This window comes from Epinephelus lanceolatus, chromosome 18 (assembly GCF_041903045.1).
Source record: "Epinephelus lanceolatus isolate andai-2023 chromosome 18, ASM4190304v1, whole genome shotgun sequence".
Lineage (NCBI taxonomy): Eukaryota > Metazoa > Chordata > Actinopteri > Perciformes > Serranidae > Epinephelus > Epinephelus lanceolatus.
In genome coordinates this window covers 28,609,882-28,626,819 of record NC_135751.1, presented here as the reverse complement: position 1 = coordinate 28,626,819, position 16,938 = coordinate 28,609,882, and the positions used below count along the sequence as shown (strand labels likewise).

Below are 16,938 nucleotides of genomic sequence, written 5' to 3'. Positions count from 1 at the left end.
GGGGGGGGGGGGGCACAATGCCCTCAGTGACACAGTATCCGTGAGGAACTCGGTGGTGTTCAGAGGGATGCTCGACTTTCTTTCAACAAAACTGATGCACAGAAATCGGCATTGATTGTACATTGTTTGTCTTGCTCAGGATACTGACATGATTTTGACATTATGTACGCTTAACCAACACATCATATACAAGCTTTGATGCACAAGTTAGGTGAAGGCAACTCCATTAATCATCATATATCATGTTTTTATTCCAGGTATCCCTGTTAAATGTTTCTTGCCTATATAACCCACAATGCAACAGTTTGGCAGAGACTGGCCTCTTTCATGGCAGACAATTTGACATGTCATAGTAGGAAAAGCACAGGTGTATTCAACAACATTGATGGTGGCTGCATTCCATTTAGCTTACTGGCACACTTAATGGGACTGAGCCATTGTTAATGTTGTCAGCTTCACCAATGCTTTTCCGACTATGACAAGTCAAAATGTCTGCTGTGAAAGAGGTCCATTAGTGTGTCATGGTAGTGGGTAGCCTCAAGCTTCCCCTTTGATCTGATATGTCAAGACTGATGAATCATTTTTGTGCAAGTCTACAATCTACTGTGTGTACTAGGAGACGTATACACTGTAAAATATATATACTTTTTTTATATATATTGACAGCTCTTGACCCATTTTACATGCAGGTGGTTTATGCTGGTGAGCTGATGTGTCCACACAGTGAGGGAAACTACAAGCACACATTCACTCACACAAACACACACATGCACTTGTACTCCTTTTAATGCTGTGTCTGACTTATCAATGTCATTTCTGTTTGTCATCGATGCTGCTCTGTTCTGTTCCTGGGCGGTCCGGACTGCTGCTCTCCCTGCCTTAGGCTTTCCATGTAGGTGCATGGAAGGGCAGGGAGGTTTATTCTCTCTGCCTCAGGAAGAGGAAAGTCAGAGAGGCCCAACAACAGAGCCATACTGCCAAATATAATACTGCAAATGGAAATAAAGTTTTATTTGACAAAAGCGTTCCTGACTGAAATAGTATATGTGATTTAGCAAGATCACTTTGCATTTTTTTCCATTCACCTGATTATGGCAGGACTATTGGACAGTTTGTAGACATGCACCAAGTAGGACCTGCTTAGGTGAAACTAATGTGTTTTCATGAACAGATAAGAAACAATTGAACGGTTACCCAACTGCAGACATTTCCTGCTAGGTAGCAGACATGGTCACAGCAAAGAAGCATTAAGTTGACAACAAGGTTAAGCACCAGGGGTCCGTCCCAAGTCTCTTATTTTTATAGTGCTACTGCTAGCTCCTTGCTTGAACCAGAAGTCGTTCGAGGTCCGCCATCTTCTAGGCCGTCCCAAGTCTCTTATTTGTGCAGCGAGGAGCTAGCGCTAGGAGCTAGCAGCAAGCTTTAAGCAGCTACAAGCTAGGATGGTCGAGAGCTTCCTATCCGGAAGAGTTTTTCAGCTGAACGCAATGACGTATAAATACCCGCCCTCTACATCTGGCACATTTGAACGAGATGGCGGAGAAACGGTACAAGAGTAAGTACACGTTACATGCATTCTTTGCAATGAATCGCTGTAATTCATGTACCTACTTCAAAGAGTAATGATATTTCATGCAAGATTGTTATGTTGCAATTAGGTTTATTTCAGTCACAACCCGTTGCGTTGTTCATCGGACTGTCGGTGATGTGCGGCTGCTACATGCAGAAGTGTGTGACCAGAGTCATGACGGCGGGGGGTGGGGGCTACTGATTTGGTCAGCGAATATAATGAGACTTGGGATGTATCCATAGTAACGGCAGATGCTGGCTGCTTTACGGAGCAGATCCAGCGGTGCCGCCGTCATCTAGAATGGATGTCGCTTCACATGACGCTTCAGTGGAAAGGACGTCTCATGTCTCTTAAACCGACAATGCTCGCTCATCGCTCCTAGCGCTAGCTCCTCGCATTTTTTCCTAGGTGGGAGGGGCTAAACAGCTAGCAAAGTCAGCTAGGTAAGATAACTAGCAGTAATTTAAGAGACTTGGGACGGACCCCTGGCACTCACTCTCTCTTATGTATCACTCATACCTGTCCCCACCAAACAAGGGCAGGCAGGAACCAATTAGCTGATAACCAAGGGAGCACATTGACTCCACTTAAACACGCACATGGAAATACAAATGAAACAATATACAAAGTGCTATAAATGACAATGAAATAATAATCCACCAGTAACTCAATAATGCTGACTCTATTACTACTTGAATATAGATAATGTACCTATTGATAAATAATTATAATAATTATAATGTGTGCAGTAATTATGGTTATAAAAGTTTGGACATCTCTGGCCTCCTACAACTACTGTCATTACTATAACAAAGTCGTTTTTTGTGAGGGCTACTTGTACTTGTACCATGGTAATTTTACTCTTCTTTAAGTAGGGCCACTTTTCTAAAAACAAAAACAAACAAACAACAGTAACAAAAAACTAATATTGTGAAAAGTAAAAGTCACGTGAAAAAGTCCTAATAAACTGAGAATGGAACAAAAAATAAATATAAAACGAAAAGAGATAAATCCGTAGAAGCAATTTTATTTGCATGGATATCAGCCTCCAGCAGAGAGGAAGCGGCAGGTGTGTGTGTGGCCACAAGAGGGCGGAGCTCCGTGTCAACAGGTGACACTCTGAGGACGCTCCGGAAATTACCTTTCTAAATGTGTGTGTCGGGTTCACTGGCGGAACAGCGGTCAACAAATGAACAGTTACGCAGTTAAATTAAGAATAAAGTAATATGGTGTATGAGTATCATCATTGTACCTGTGCAGAGTTAACAAAACATGGCATCCACCTTGATTAATCGGTGCTGTTGGCTGATGCTGCACCTGGTGAACAGCTCAGAGACACAAATCAAACACACCATGCAGCAAGTGCACACTACATGCTGACATGCTCACCTCCAGCCGTGATTTATGGGTGCACCGAGGAACTTTTACCTTCAGTGAGGTGTGTGAGCCTGACTGGTTATACTGGGACAGAGAGACTGAGTGGACTGGTTATATTCTGCTTTGGGAATGAACGAGCAGAGAGATGGTGACGGACTCCGCGGTGCAAAAGGCTGTCAGAGTGAGTGATGTTCAGACAGGTGAGTAGGCCTACAGCAAACTTTTACTATGATGGATGTGACTCACTGTGCAGCAGCCTATACAAACTAGCATTTGGTTGCATATGTTTACATTACACATGGCGCAAAAACTGTACTTCAGATCTATCAATACTGAATGAGTGTTTGTGGCTTCAGCTGCTGTGGAGTTTGTATTGTTACAAGCAGTGGTGTAGTGGAGGGTATACCCACATATGTATCTGTCTATATCCACCTATAAGCCAAAAAGCCACTAGAATGAATAGGAGACTACAGGGGTGCCACCAGGGATTTTGGGCCCTATGAACCGATATCACATTGGGCCCCACCACCACAGGCCATATGAATCCTACGCAAATACTGCAACCACACCTCCAGAACCCAACCTACCTATTCAAATCTTTAAATAACTCCACTGTTGCATTATTATACTTATTACACCACTACATTTATTTGACACCAGTGTTGATATCGTTGATGAAAACTAAGATGAAAATGTTTGTCAAGGCGAAATCTATGTTTGATTGTCATTGATGAGACTAGACACACCTCATCAGCTACCATTACATCACTGGGTAAATGCTTGCGCGTCTGTGTTGTCTGCTTTGGCGATGTTTTATTTTGTTGTTGATTCCTATTGAAGCTCAGGGTATTTAATTTGTGCAGTCAAACCGCGCCCTCTTGGAGTCCAGGGGCCGTATTCACAAACATTCTGATAACACTCTCAGAGAGCTCCTAACTTAGCCTAATCAATTTTAGTAAGGAGTCCCAACTTAGGAGTGATTTAGGAAAGTTCTCTGCACTGTGAGCAAGGAAGGGACTGTAACTTTTACTTTAGTGAGGAGATGTGGTTGATCCTGTTGCTAGGTAGCCTCGCATTTCCATTCACTTTGAATTTTGTCTGGATTCTGGTTCCGGTCTAGAGAGCGGATCTGGAATTCACCAAATTCACCAAAGTAAAAGTGTTCACCAAAGTAAAACTTTAAATTCTGGCGCACCATCGATTTACAATAAAAGAAAAAGGTTAACTTAATGGCTTGGGCCTTTTCTTGTAAATTATATTCTTTAAATTAAAAAGTTTCACCGTATTTTTATTAGCTTGGTGCTTTTATTTTGCCGGAAAGGCACATCCATTGAATTCCGGATCCTGTCTCTCTCGTCCTGGTTCTGGTTCCTTACCAAAACGGCCACTAAACGGCCCCAGACAAGTTGCTAGGTGTGATGCTTGCTATTAACAGATGTGATTGGTTGTCACAGACACACCCCTTTGTGAGCCTGCAAGGTGTGGACACCCCGTGGAAATGAAATGAACTGCTGACTGTGTGTCACTGTTGGTGTGATCACTCTGATGATGGAAGGTTGAGACAGAAACAAGTCATCACTGCTGCTCTGTTGCATTTTTCCAGTTTTTCAAATATCTTATTGCTGCGATCAGTTTGCTTCTGGTGTTAAAGCTTTATTGTGTTGGGCAGAAAGTGTGTGCATACCCCTAATGAGATCAACCACAAACATCATTCCTGCATGATCTGATCTGTAGCATGTCATGAACTTACTGTCATTCATTGTTTGGAGAATATTTCTCCGACCTCTTTGTGTTTCTACCATTTTCATCTCTGCTCAAGAAACTTTTAAGCCTTTTAAAAGTCCTCCTCACTGCTCCTAACAGTTTGTCGCCTTATGCTTTGTGAATAACTTTTACCTTTACAAGGACCAAGTCTTAACTTTAAGGGGAAATCCTAAGAAAACGACTAAGAATTTTCTCAGAATTTTGTCACAAGCAGCAACTCCATGTACTAGGAAGCTTTGTGAATATGACCCTAGATACTTTGTTATTTATTGTTGGTATTTTTTTGTCTGAGTTTTGTCCTCTTGTCTGCTTAATTCTGGTAAAGTTGCACTGATGAAAGCAGCTGAATGTGTATAATTGATAATCAGTTGTATGAACAGGCTGTAAAGTACCTACAGGGAACTTGTTGGTTTGGACATATAGGCTCCTTATGATGTTGTCCCACTCCTGTTGCTATTTAGTGCAATTTAATCTGTGTTCTTTGATTTAACAATAGTACATATGATCATAACCCACCAGTGCTACTCAGAGTAGGCTACAGTTTGACCAACCTACTTTTACCCATTTTTTTCTAACTGTACTTGAGTAAAAAGTTGTAGTACTATTGAACATTTACCTTTGTTTTTAATCTACAGTATAAAAGACTAGATAACTAGATTGATACATTAATGAAGGGACTTAATGTGCTGACTAAGATTTCATAGAGTGTGTGCTGCAGTAGGTTTTACATTAAGTCTCATGTCATGTGTGGGAGATGTAAAAACATAGATGGATATTTGGAAAACTACCTACTGCTATTTGTGCAATGAATGAAGTTGTCCACTGGGTGGCAGCACAGCACTTAACAAAGCTGGTGACTACAGTAAGAGCACTGTCAACTGGCCTTAACTGTTGCTTATCTCTTTGATACAGTGTGTGTCATATTGTTGTGTTCCAAGTTTTCATTCATGAGCACCAGTTGATATTTATTTACTGCACCTCAGAACTGCACTGTATAAAATAATCATCTTAAGTCAGTTTAACTCGACCATCTATAGTTTTTAAAGACAATAATTCTGCATATGAAATGAGAATATTCCACTTTCTCTGATTTCATTTGTGTCAGGAATCTTCAAAAAAATGAGCACCACTATCTTGAGATATTGTTGTGTCCAACAGATTGAAGCACTGAAATTAAGGAAAATGTATTTGTATGGGAAACAGGTCGCAGTAAAGCATACTTTTCTTGCTTGCTCTGTAAAATTATGATATTTAGGACCTAAAAAAAAAAAGTTATGTTGAATTGTTTTAGGTGGAGAGTTGTCCTTTTATGGTACAACTCAGCTTGATAGCAGATTTTATTATGATTTCCTGTTTATCACACACACAAACACAGTGCCACTTGCCCAATGAATGCCTCCACAAGCAGCCAGCCAGATGGGCTGGTAGATTGTGTCCGATGCACTGGATGTGTGCAGCCACGCTCACATGTACCGCACGCACGCAGTGTCAATAGCAGCTCTCCAGGGCACAGCTGGTCTGTGCGCTGGGTTAGACTAGGAATTTGCCAGATGGGAAGGGATAGAGAGAGGGACAGAGACAGAGAGTCATAAATTACCAGGATAAAATGTGGACTACCAGCACAGTACATTCACATACTCTATAAATCCATGCATGCATGTGCACACACAGACACTGTGTGAGTGCATGAGAGCAGTGGATTAATGTTGCTGGCACTGGGTGAGGAGAAGGAGAAGGAATTTTTATGGTCAGACAGTTTTATAGAGTGTTTCATGTTGGACTGGACACATGACAGTTCATTGCATCAAACAAACACAAAAACAACAAGCTTGATTTTCTCATATAAATCCGGTCCACAAGTTGATAGTTGTAGTAATTATTTAAAACAGGTAAAGAAAGGTGTATGGCGAGGCTGTAATTAATGATTTGAACCTAGACACAACATCAGTGATGTAACCTGGCATCATTGGGTGTTTTGGGTCTTTCAACATCATACATCCTCACCCAGGCGACCCAGCTAGGGTTGGTCAGACTGACAGGTCTGTGTCTAGGTAGTCTCGTGTGACCAGCCTCTCTTAATTCGGAATGGGACAGAGTCAGCCAGCGTGCTGACGTCATTGGCGTCTGTGTAAGACACTAGTGTCTAGGTAGCTTGATCCAACGCCATCTCGATGCCCTCTCAGCAGCATCAGTGATGTTCCTGATGGTCCTCTTATCCCCAGCAACTTGAGGGCCCTGTAGAGGGACTGGCCGCCAAATCCTTGGCAGAAGACCTAGATGGGGTAGTAGCAGGCCTTCTATCCATTGCTTCGGCATTCATCAGCGAGCTCCTCATGCTTGGCCCTCCTCCTCTTAAACGCCTCTCCCATCCGGTCTTCCCAGGGAACACTCAGTTCCAGCAGGACCACCTGCCTTGATGATTCTGAGAACCATGTCAAGCCTGAGTGCGTTATAATATACTATGTGGGGGGACGTATCCCCTCCATTATTCAAATATGTTCAAAAAATGTTTAAACTTTTTTTTTTTTTAAAATGCAATGCTTCAAAAGGCAGCCATGCACCACCGTCCGAAATAATCATTAGCAAATGTAATCATTATCATAAACAAATTTAGCACATGTCCATTATAATTAATAATGATGAATGATATTTGATTCTGATCACCACATGCCATCAGACTGTGTAAATCCAAGTTCCAAAAATTGCTTGAGAACACATGAAGAAGTCTGGAATATTGCGATTAGGGCTGGCCGATATGTCCTGAAAAATATATCACGATATTTATAGACTATATCGAGATACATGATATATATATCGATATTTTTACATCTCAAAAGGACTTTAATTAATGCGAGGACTAGGAGACAAAATCGAACGGGACAGTATTTCAATATTTCTGACAAAATACCATCAAAGTTGTAGGGATAATGATTGTTTTGTTTTTGTTTTTTTTCTCAGAAAATATTAACACAGTGAGATTTTTGATCAACAATCATCAGTAATGTGGATATAACGACTACGTGGGTAAAGGGAAGTGTTTAAACAAATAAAAAGTGTGTTAAGTTGATAAATTTACATCACTTTATTGCATTTCAGTCTTTAAAATGAGGGACAAAAACACTGTTTATGCCATATCACGATAGAATCATATCCAAAATCTAAGACGATATATAGTCTCATATCTTGATAACGATATATAGTTTTGCCCAGCCCTAATTGGGATGCTTTTGAGTAAGGCACATGGATTTTCAAATAGTACTGGGCTACAAGACTCAGTAGAGAAAGGTATCTTGTCATCAATGGAATTTCAAAAGTAAATATTAAATCACTTTAATCAGGCTTAAATTGTTTATTATTCTTTACTTTGATCAAAATGCATGTGAGTAGGCCTTATAATGCTGAATAACAGCTTGACCTTTTGTATAACATTACTGTTTCAAATGCTTTAAATTGGTCAGTTTAGCATTTAAATTTATCAAAGGGAAAATTCCCCCCGATTCCTCTTGAAAATGGTTCCCCCCGATGTTAAATAGGCGATCACGGCCCTGGTGTGTGGAAAAACAGAAGGTCTGTTTGCAAATGACAGGTCAACAATATGGCAGCGTGTGCTGACAGAAAAGGAGAAGCAGGAGACAGGTTGGAGGAAGGAAGATGAAAGATGAAACGAGAGGAAAAGTGAATACAGGAACGAGGGGAACAGATAAAAGTGCAGGAGGGGGGAGGGGAATAGGGGGTAATCAAGAAAGGTAAGGATAAGAGGATGGTGGGAGGACAGGACGTAGAGGAGCAGAGGGTATGAGGGGGGTAGGGATGAGTGAACGATGAAGGGAGAAAGGTCATCGTAGCATAAGGAGGGTGTAAATTGTCCAGAACATAAAACTGCTGCTGTCGACTCTGGGGGATTCTTTTCCCCCCCTTATCTTTGTGCTTTCTAAAAATAGTACCTGCTCAATGTAGGGGGAAACTAGGACACTGTTAACTCTCACATCTCCTCTCTTTTGTAACCCTACCTACGTTATTACATCTAGATAGATAAATAGATAGATAGATAGATAGATAGATAGATAGATCGATCTATTATACGTAAAATCTAGTTTTCTTACCTTTTGATATTAGCGTTATTTTAGGTTTTTTTAAAAATGGGAAATGCAGCCTTTCTATCATATGACTGCAGACTCTGGGTCTTACGTCCTGGTTACCTGGAAGCTTTTGTTTACTTTCATTTCACAGATAAGAAACAAAAGAATATGAAGACAATAAAGCCTCCTCAAAAAAGCATTTTAAGTCTTGTGTGTGATTTATCCTGGCTTCATATGAGCAGAGGAAATCTCCGCTCGTCACTAGGCTAATTTATACAATGTAAAATGCCATAGGCTTGTGCTAATAACGTTAGCATGTTATATTTGTTTGGAAAACATGTTTATTATAAGACAGTTGTTTTGTCAGTGAACCTTGTGAGTTGTTATGGAGCCGAATTTCGTAACGTTACCTTTGTTAAATGTTGCTGTTGTCCCTGGCTTCAATTGAGGAGAGGAAATGTCAGTTAGAGGCTAGGCTAATTTATACAATGTAAAATGCCATAGGCTTGTGCTAATAACGTTAGCATGTTGTATTTGTGGGGAAAATGTGTCCAGATAAAGACAAGTGTTTGTCTGTGAATGCTGCGAGTTATAGTGAAGCTGATTTGTGTACTTGTGTTTGAAATTGTCTCTATTAAGCCATGTTTAATGTGTGTTTAATGTGTGTTTTGAATCAACTAAACTTTACAGCACTTCATAGAAACTCCACTGCCAACTAGTGGTTTGGAGGTGTAACTGCAGAGAGACACAGACACACCACTGCACAAGTATAAATGCTCACAAGGGCGTAGGCTGTGGTGCAGGCTCTGTATAGAGCTCACGCACAAGTATAAATCCTGCATAAAATGTGTCAGTACCTGTAGTCATGATAAGGGGAAATCCTGATTTGGGTAGTCGTGTTTAATCTCCAGCAACTTCTGATCAGCCCATATCAATTTCAGGCTTAAAATAACAACTTCAGATTAGGCCACACTCACGTCTAATTTAAACTCCCCCCACGTCTGACGTAAACCCCGCCCATTCTGAGTACAGATACGGATACAGATAATTTTGTTGGTCAAACATATAGAAACAGATACAGATAATCACATACTCGCTCATCCCTAGGAAAGACACTGATTTGTAACATGACACTGCTTTATTAAGTGTTTTTACTGGTTTACATCGTCTGGTCTGATTGTTTGTGCATGTGTTGGGCAAGCCTCCTGTCTCCAACATGCCAAACAGCATCACAAAAACACTGATTTGTAATGTGAAACTACTTTATTCAGGGTTTTTGTCAGTTTTAATCACCCGTCTGTTTGTTATAGAAAGGAAGAAACTTCTGCGGATAATTCGGCTCCTGGTAAAAACCTCCAGAATGATAAACACTGAACAGGGGCTGGGGTTGGTGGCCCCTTGCTAAGGGCCATCCAGTCCCTGTACCGAAGGAGTGAGAGTCGCGTGGCCCGCTGTAAGTCGGACCTGTTCCCGGTGAGGGTTGGACTCCGCCAGGGCTGCCCTTTGTCACCAGTTCTGTTCATAACTTTCATGGACAGAATTTCTAGGCACAGCCGAGTGGTGGAGGGTGTCAGGTTCAGTGACAGGAGGATCTCGTCCCTGCTTTTTGCGGATGACATGGTTCTCCTAGCCCCATCGAACAGTGACCTCGGGCTCTTGCTGGGACGGTTCGCAGCCGAGTGTAAAGCAGCTGGGATGAGAATCAGCACCTCCAAGTCTGAGGCCATGGTCCTCAGCCGGAAAAGGGTGGATTGCCCACTCCAGGTCAGGGGGGAGGTCCTTCCTCAGGTGGAGGAGTTTAAGTATCTCGGGATCTTGTTCACGAGTGAGGGTAGGATGGAGTGGGAGATTGACAGGCGGATTGGAGCAGCGTCAGCAGTGATGCAGGCGCTTAACCGGTCTGTTGTGATGAAGAGGGAACTTAGCCAAAAAGCGAAGCTCTCAATTTACCGGTGGATCTACGTTTGAACCCTCACCTATGGTCACGAGCTCTGGGTAGTGACCGAAAGAATGAGATCGCGAGTGCAAGCGGCCGAAATGAGTTTCCTCCGCAGGGTGGCTGGGCTCAGCCTTAGAGATAGGGTGAGGAGCTCAGACATCCGGGAGGGACTCGGAGTAGAGCCGCTGCTCCTCCACATCGAGAGGAGCCAGTTGAGGTGGTTCGGGCATCTAGTAAGGATGCCTTCTGGACTCCTCCCTTGGGAGGTGTTTTGGGCATGTCCAACCAGGAGGAGACCTCGGGGTGCCCCAGGACACGCTGGAGGGATTACATTGCCCGGTTGGCCTGGGAAGGCCTCGGGGTTCCCTCGGAAGAGCTGACGGAAGTGGCTGGGGAGAGGACTGTCTGGGCTTCTTTGCTGAGGCTGCTGCCCCCGCGACCCAGACCCGGATAAGCAGAGGACGACGAGTACGGACGGAATTCTAACCAGAAGAAGTTTCATCTGGTTGTAATCTGCGATCCTTCCCCTTATATGCCACTAAATCTTACACTCTGAACCTTTGACTATGCCTATTTACAGTGCCATGATGAACTTTGATGTATGACATCACAAATACCAGCAGGAATATATTCAACAACACAGTGCACCCTTTTATACAAGAACTGGAACTCCAGCAGCGTCTTATTTACAATCAAAAAGTATTGCTCTTTTTTATTCCTCTAGACAAATGATTCAGTTGTTTGAGACCATAGCATCTAAAATACCGTTGGAGTGAAACAAAGCTGCAACAGTTTCAAACATGCTTTCTTTTTTTAATCTGCGATAATAAGGAAACACAAGTAATAGGGTGGCAGTGTCATTACAACCATACAGGATTCACTTATAACATCCTCCATGCACAGTGTTAAGCGTGAATAACAACCATGCTATTGAAGAGGAATAACAATTTTCTCCATTAGCCTTGCACAACGCTCTGAACAAACCTGTGCCTTCTAATTATCAAATATAGAGCGACTAGTACATCGAGTCCCACTTGAAATTTAAACATGTAATTGTACATGTCACGACATGCAGCTCACCACAAATACATAATAATGACATGGAAATTAATGGATTCACAGTGCTGACAGCCAGTTAAGGATCCTGAGACTCCAGTTCATGCTGACCTAAAACCAAACAAACTTACCAGTAAAATATGTACTGTACTTCTCCACTCACCAGCTTTTGCATGTATTTCAGTAACATTTATGTGTGTATGTGCCATGCAGATTGTAAAATATGGCTTGAAAACTAGCCACAGGCTGCAAGCCATCATCCACCATGACATCCATATATATGCACATATTCTAACACATAAACACACAGGGAACTGTATGCATTGAATAAAACAATGCATTGAAAGCACTTCTTCCCCCGCAAACTACGCCGGAGGCTTTCAGTTTGGGAAATTTAGATGTGCTGCCAGTCTTTGCAGGCAGACTGTCTCTTTAATGAGATGTCACACCACCAGCCTGGTGTTGATTCATGTCATGCACACATGTGATACGTGCATACACAAATGTTTTATGCACACACACACTTCTTCTTGGTCCGTTTCCTCTGTTTAGGGACAAAACAGTTTGAATTTGGACAGACATTAAGAGACAATGGAGGGAATTGTGGGTTCTAGCCTGCATGTGCAAAGGTGAACACCGGGAGGCAAAAAATGAGGCATAATTCGTTTTAGTTTCACTCAAACATTCATTATAAATGAGAATGATAGAGGCACGCAGAAAATAGAAAATCTAAACAGAAGTGACACAGCATGAGAGAGAGGGCGGGGAGTGGCCAAAAAAGAGACACAGAGAGGGAGGGGGTGGGGATAAAGGGATGCTTGGGACAAAATGTTCTAATCCCAAACCAACATCACACAGAGTCACTCAGGGATTTCACATTGTTTCTGTTTTGGGATGGGGACAGTCGCCCTAGTATGACCCAGCCGAGTGGAGGCAGAGATCAGCTGCCGTCAGGGGCGGGACAAGAAATATCAGTCTGCTGTTGGTGTGTGACTGCTCTGAATTATCTGCAGCTAAGTGTGAAATAGAAAAAAGAGGATCCTCTGGGAGATGAAGGGAAGGACACGGGCGCTATTAGAGACACTGGTACTTCTTTGAGTGTTTTAAAATGAAAGGGCTGATTTAATCAGACAAAAGAACAGTGTGTGTGTGTGTGTGTGAGAGATGACTTTCTCACATCAAAAGTTTCACTGTTAAAGTTGCTTGCAAATGAGCTCATAATGGCTGTCGCATTGTCAGTTAACTGGCTTTGAACTCTGACGTAGGGTAGAGAACACAACAAACACACACACTCATGCTCCATGACCAGGGTCGGGCAGGGACACATTACTTTGTAATACATAACAGTGACGTGGGACTTTGTTCTGTATGAAGCAATGTAAGGGATTACATTGTGAAATTTTCGATACAGGTACTAATCCCTGTAACACAGGAACAGCAGCTCCATCTCATGAGGTGCGCTCTGTTTTCTCTATTACCAAATATGCACTTAGTCCATAAACCGGATACTTTACAATGTCGGCATATGTGAGTGGAGTTAGTGCACCTTGGTCTATAATCCAGCCCTGGGCTGCTATATAGATCTATACTGTTTACCATGATTATTTTGTCCAAATAGAGTGCTCCAGGGATGATGTCTTTCTGTAGGCTGACATGAGAATAACAGTCACCCTGGTTACCTCATCAAAAAGCCTATGAAAATGTTCCATTAGATTTGGATTATTGTAGAAATTCAGCTCTATGGCAAACACATGATTATGGTACTTACATGTTTTGTTCAAGATAATCTTCACAATTTAACACCTCTTTTATCATGTTTGAAGCCTAAATGCAATCACCAGAAGTAAAAAGCTAACATTGAACTATATAGTCGAACCACACCATGGTCGCATGGTTTAACATCACCACCACAACAAGGCTGTAAAGCTGTGCTTGGCGTGATGATGCGCTGTAGTCTCATTTAGCCACTTGTTAGCAACCACCTTTTTAAAGACACATAAAAGCTTCAAAATTCACGAGTGGGGTATTTACTGATGTCTTTTATGCTGAAGGACAAAACCTGAAAGTCTCTTAAGTGTTAACCATAGACCTTGTTTCAGCCGTCTAACCTAACATAACATACCCATTCCAAGAACCCACTGACTTAGAGACGAGGGAACCAGGAACGCAAAATGCTGGCTCGTTTCTAGGTTTTAGGAGCTCATTCCTGGGGCACTCTCTACAGGTACAGGTAGCACAAGATAGCGCCCCCGTCCAAAAAAATGTAGCATGCCATGAGTCAACTACACTTTCTGTATTCGGGGGCAAACTCATCTGCCGTTTCACAGAGTGTCTGATAGATTCATTAGTTAAGTCTCTGTGCATTTAGACTGGTTTGGTATGTGCTAGCTTGGTGCTAGCATTGAATGACGGGAGGCTGTTAGCTGTGACTAAAAGAAGAGAAACGTGACTCTCAGTAGCTTCAAAGCTGTCTAATTTACATGTTGTGTCTCTATAGCCAGCTTCCAAAATGCTATCTACAGATCACCTGGTTCAGTTAGTTAGTCAGCCGGCGAAGTCTCTAGTGGACTCAGCAATGTAGCAGATCCGGGTAAATTTATCTCCAGGAAGTTGAACTTTTTGACTTCATGTGCTGCTGAGCAACTTTCATATGAATGAACGGGGCCCCGCCTGCAATACAGTATCCAGTTCTCTTTATGCATCCATGGTGCACATGTGGTTTGTGCCAATTACTGTATATAGAGATGGACGACATTACAGAAGGGGACACGAAGGGGACAGGGTTTGTTGTCTATCACCCCCGGTGACTGGCTGCTGATAGACAACAAACCCTGTCCCCTTCGTGTTAGTGGATGGGAAACCGGTCAGTGCATGTGCATGTTGGGGGGATCTCCAGCATGGCTGTCTGCCGTTGCCCCCGCCAGGGGAGTGGGGAGTGAGTTTTTGCCCCAAGCGAGGGAGTTCAAGTATCTCAAGGTCTTTTACGCGGTGCTGTGCTGGACCGTTGTGTTGGAGAATAGCTGAGCCAGAGGGCAAAGCTTTCGATTTTCTGGTCCATCTACATCCCAACCCTCACCTATGGTCATGAGCTCTGGGTAGTGACTGAAAGAATGCCTCCTGTTAGAGGTGTATGGGACATGTCCCACTGGTAGGAGGCCCCGGGGCAGGCCCAGAACATACTGGAGGGATTACATATCTCATGTGGCCTGGGAACGCCTTGGGGTCCCCCAGGAGGAGCTTGAAGCTTTGCTGGGGAGAGGGATGTCTGGAATGCTTTGCTCGGCTTGCTGCTCCTGCTACCCGGCTTCGGATAAGCAGTTGAAAATGGATGGATGGATGCTTTCTGTCATTTTAGGTAGTTCTTATCACGCAGATGTTTGTTCAAGTTGTCAATTAGTTATTTGATGCTATAAAAAGTGGGTGTGACGTCATGATTGACAGCTGTGTGTGTCAACTGTGTGCTTGCAACCAGTGGTGCTGCTTGCAATTTGGTTGGATGTATGTGCAGGAACTCGATATCATTGCTCGCTACTGTGTGGACTCCAAAAGCACAAGATGGGATATCAAAGCTATTTTGGCTTCATTTTTGCACAGTGGGAGGAAGTGGAGACGCGTTGTTCATTTTTATATACAGTCTATGGTTTGTACACATAGACTGTATGAGACCACATTTTGTCCTGTTTTCGCTGATAGCATAATCAAAGAGAACCAGCACACATGCACACATGCCTGCAGACGTATAATACAGTATTCACACACAGCAGGGGAGCCTGATATCTCACTATAATTAGGCCCAGTGGGACCATTCTTCAGTGACCCAGTAGTAGTAAATGCTCCAGACCTTTCATCTGAGCTGTGTTATCAACATTGCTTTTACAGACTTAGCCTGAATGTTTCACACAGCAAACCACATCAGCGCTGATCACATTTACTGAAATGTGCTCGCTTGCAATAAACGTGTCCAAGGCTTTATATCAGAATATTTTCTTTCTCAGCCTTCATGGCTTTGGATGAATAAGCTTCTTGTCAGTCGCGTCCTCATGTGTTTGGATGCTCTTCCAACCATCCCAGTGTGCGTCCCACATCCATTTGTCTATTGTTTCAGTTCCCCTCGCTCTGGTGATATAATGAAAACACAGTTATTACATCATTATCGATATGTTACTGAATTTTTCACTTAATTTATTTGACTTACAGCCATATCACATGGTATGTAGTCCAAACATCACATACAATAACAAAATGGCACACAGCATGGCTAAAGTACAACTAGTGTTACTTAAACAAAGGAAGGACATTCCTCAAAAAAGCACCTAGTTTACAAATGACTTTTGGCTTATCTGATTGTAATAACAAAATTAATTAGACAGTTTAAATAATACTTTGGCAAATACCTTTATCTGGAAGTCATTAAGCTCACATTAGGACATTAAGACAAAATTTGATACTCATCTCCCTGATGAGTCATCACAGAGGTTGCAGATCCTCTGGTTTCTGTCCAGCCCTTTATGTCTTCCAGTGACTTTAGGAATTCTGGTTTTATTGTCTCTAAAATTACAAATATCCTGTCTGTACTTTTGGTTTTCATGCAGCAGATACACCTCCAGTTTAAACTCTTGTTTGATTTCGACATATATATCACTTGTTGCTTGATGTCATACTTGTGAACTCACATTGCCACTTTTGTATAAACTGGCCTTTTAGCCTTTGTTCAACAGTTAGTTTTAACCAGTTGATGTTGTTACGCTTTTGTGAGCCAGAGGTGAGACAAGCCACATTCATCCAGTATCTGCTTAAAGGGCCAGTGTGTAATATTTGGCATGGTTTATTGTCAATCTGAATGTGAATCTGAATATTCTACCCATTAATATGTTTATACAAGTGTATAATCCCTATAAAATAAAATTCGTTTGGTTTTCGTAGCCTTATAATTATGCTTTTATATATATATAGTACAGGCCAAAAGTTTGGACACACCTTCTCATTCAATGCGTTTTCTTTATTTTCATGACTATTTACATTGTAGATTCTCACTGAAGGCATCAAAACTATGAATGAACACATGTGGAGTTATGTACTTAACAAAAAAAGGTGAAATAACTGAAAACATGTTTTATATTCTAGTTTCTTCAAAATAGCCACCCTTTGCTCTG

The 16,938-nt window shown here is 42.1% G+C and overlaps 1 long non-coding RNA gene across 1 annotated transcript in view; it reads left to right on the top strand.

Annotated features, from left to right (window-relative positions):
* The first annotated feature begins 2,800 nt into the window (after window positions 1-2,800).
* LOC144458584 (uncharacterized) overlaps window positions 2,801-16,938 on the top strand; it is a 179,578-nt gene continuing 165,440 nt past the window's right edge. Inside the window, exon 1 of the long non-coding RNA XR_013487963.1 lies at window positions 2,801-3,147. This is a non-coding gene — a long non-coding RNA (uncharacterized LOC144458584). The remainder of the gene's footprint in view (window positions 3,148-16,938) is intronic.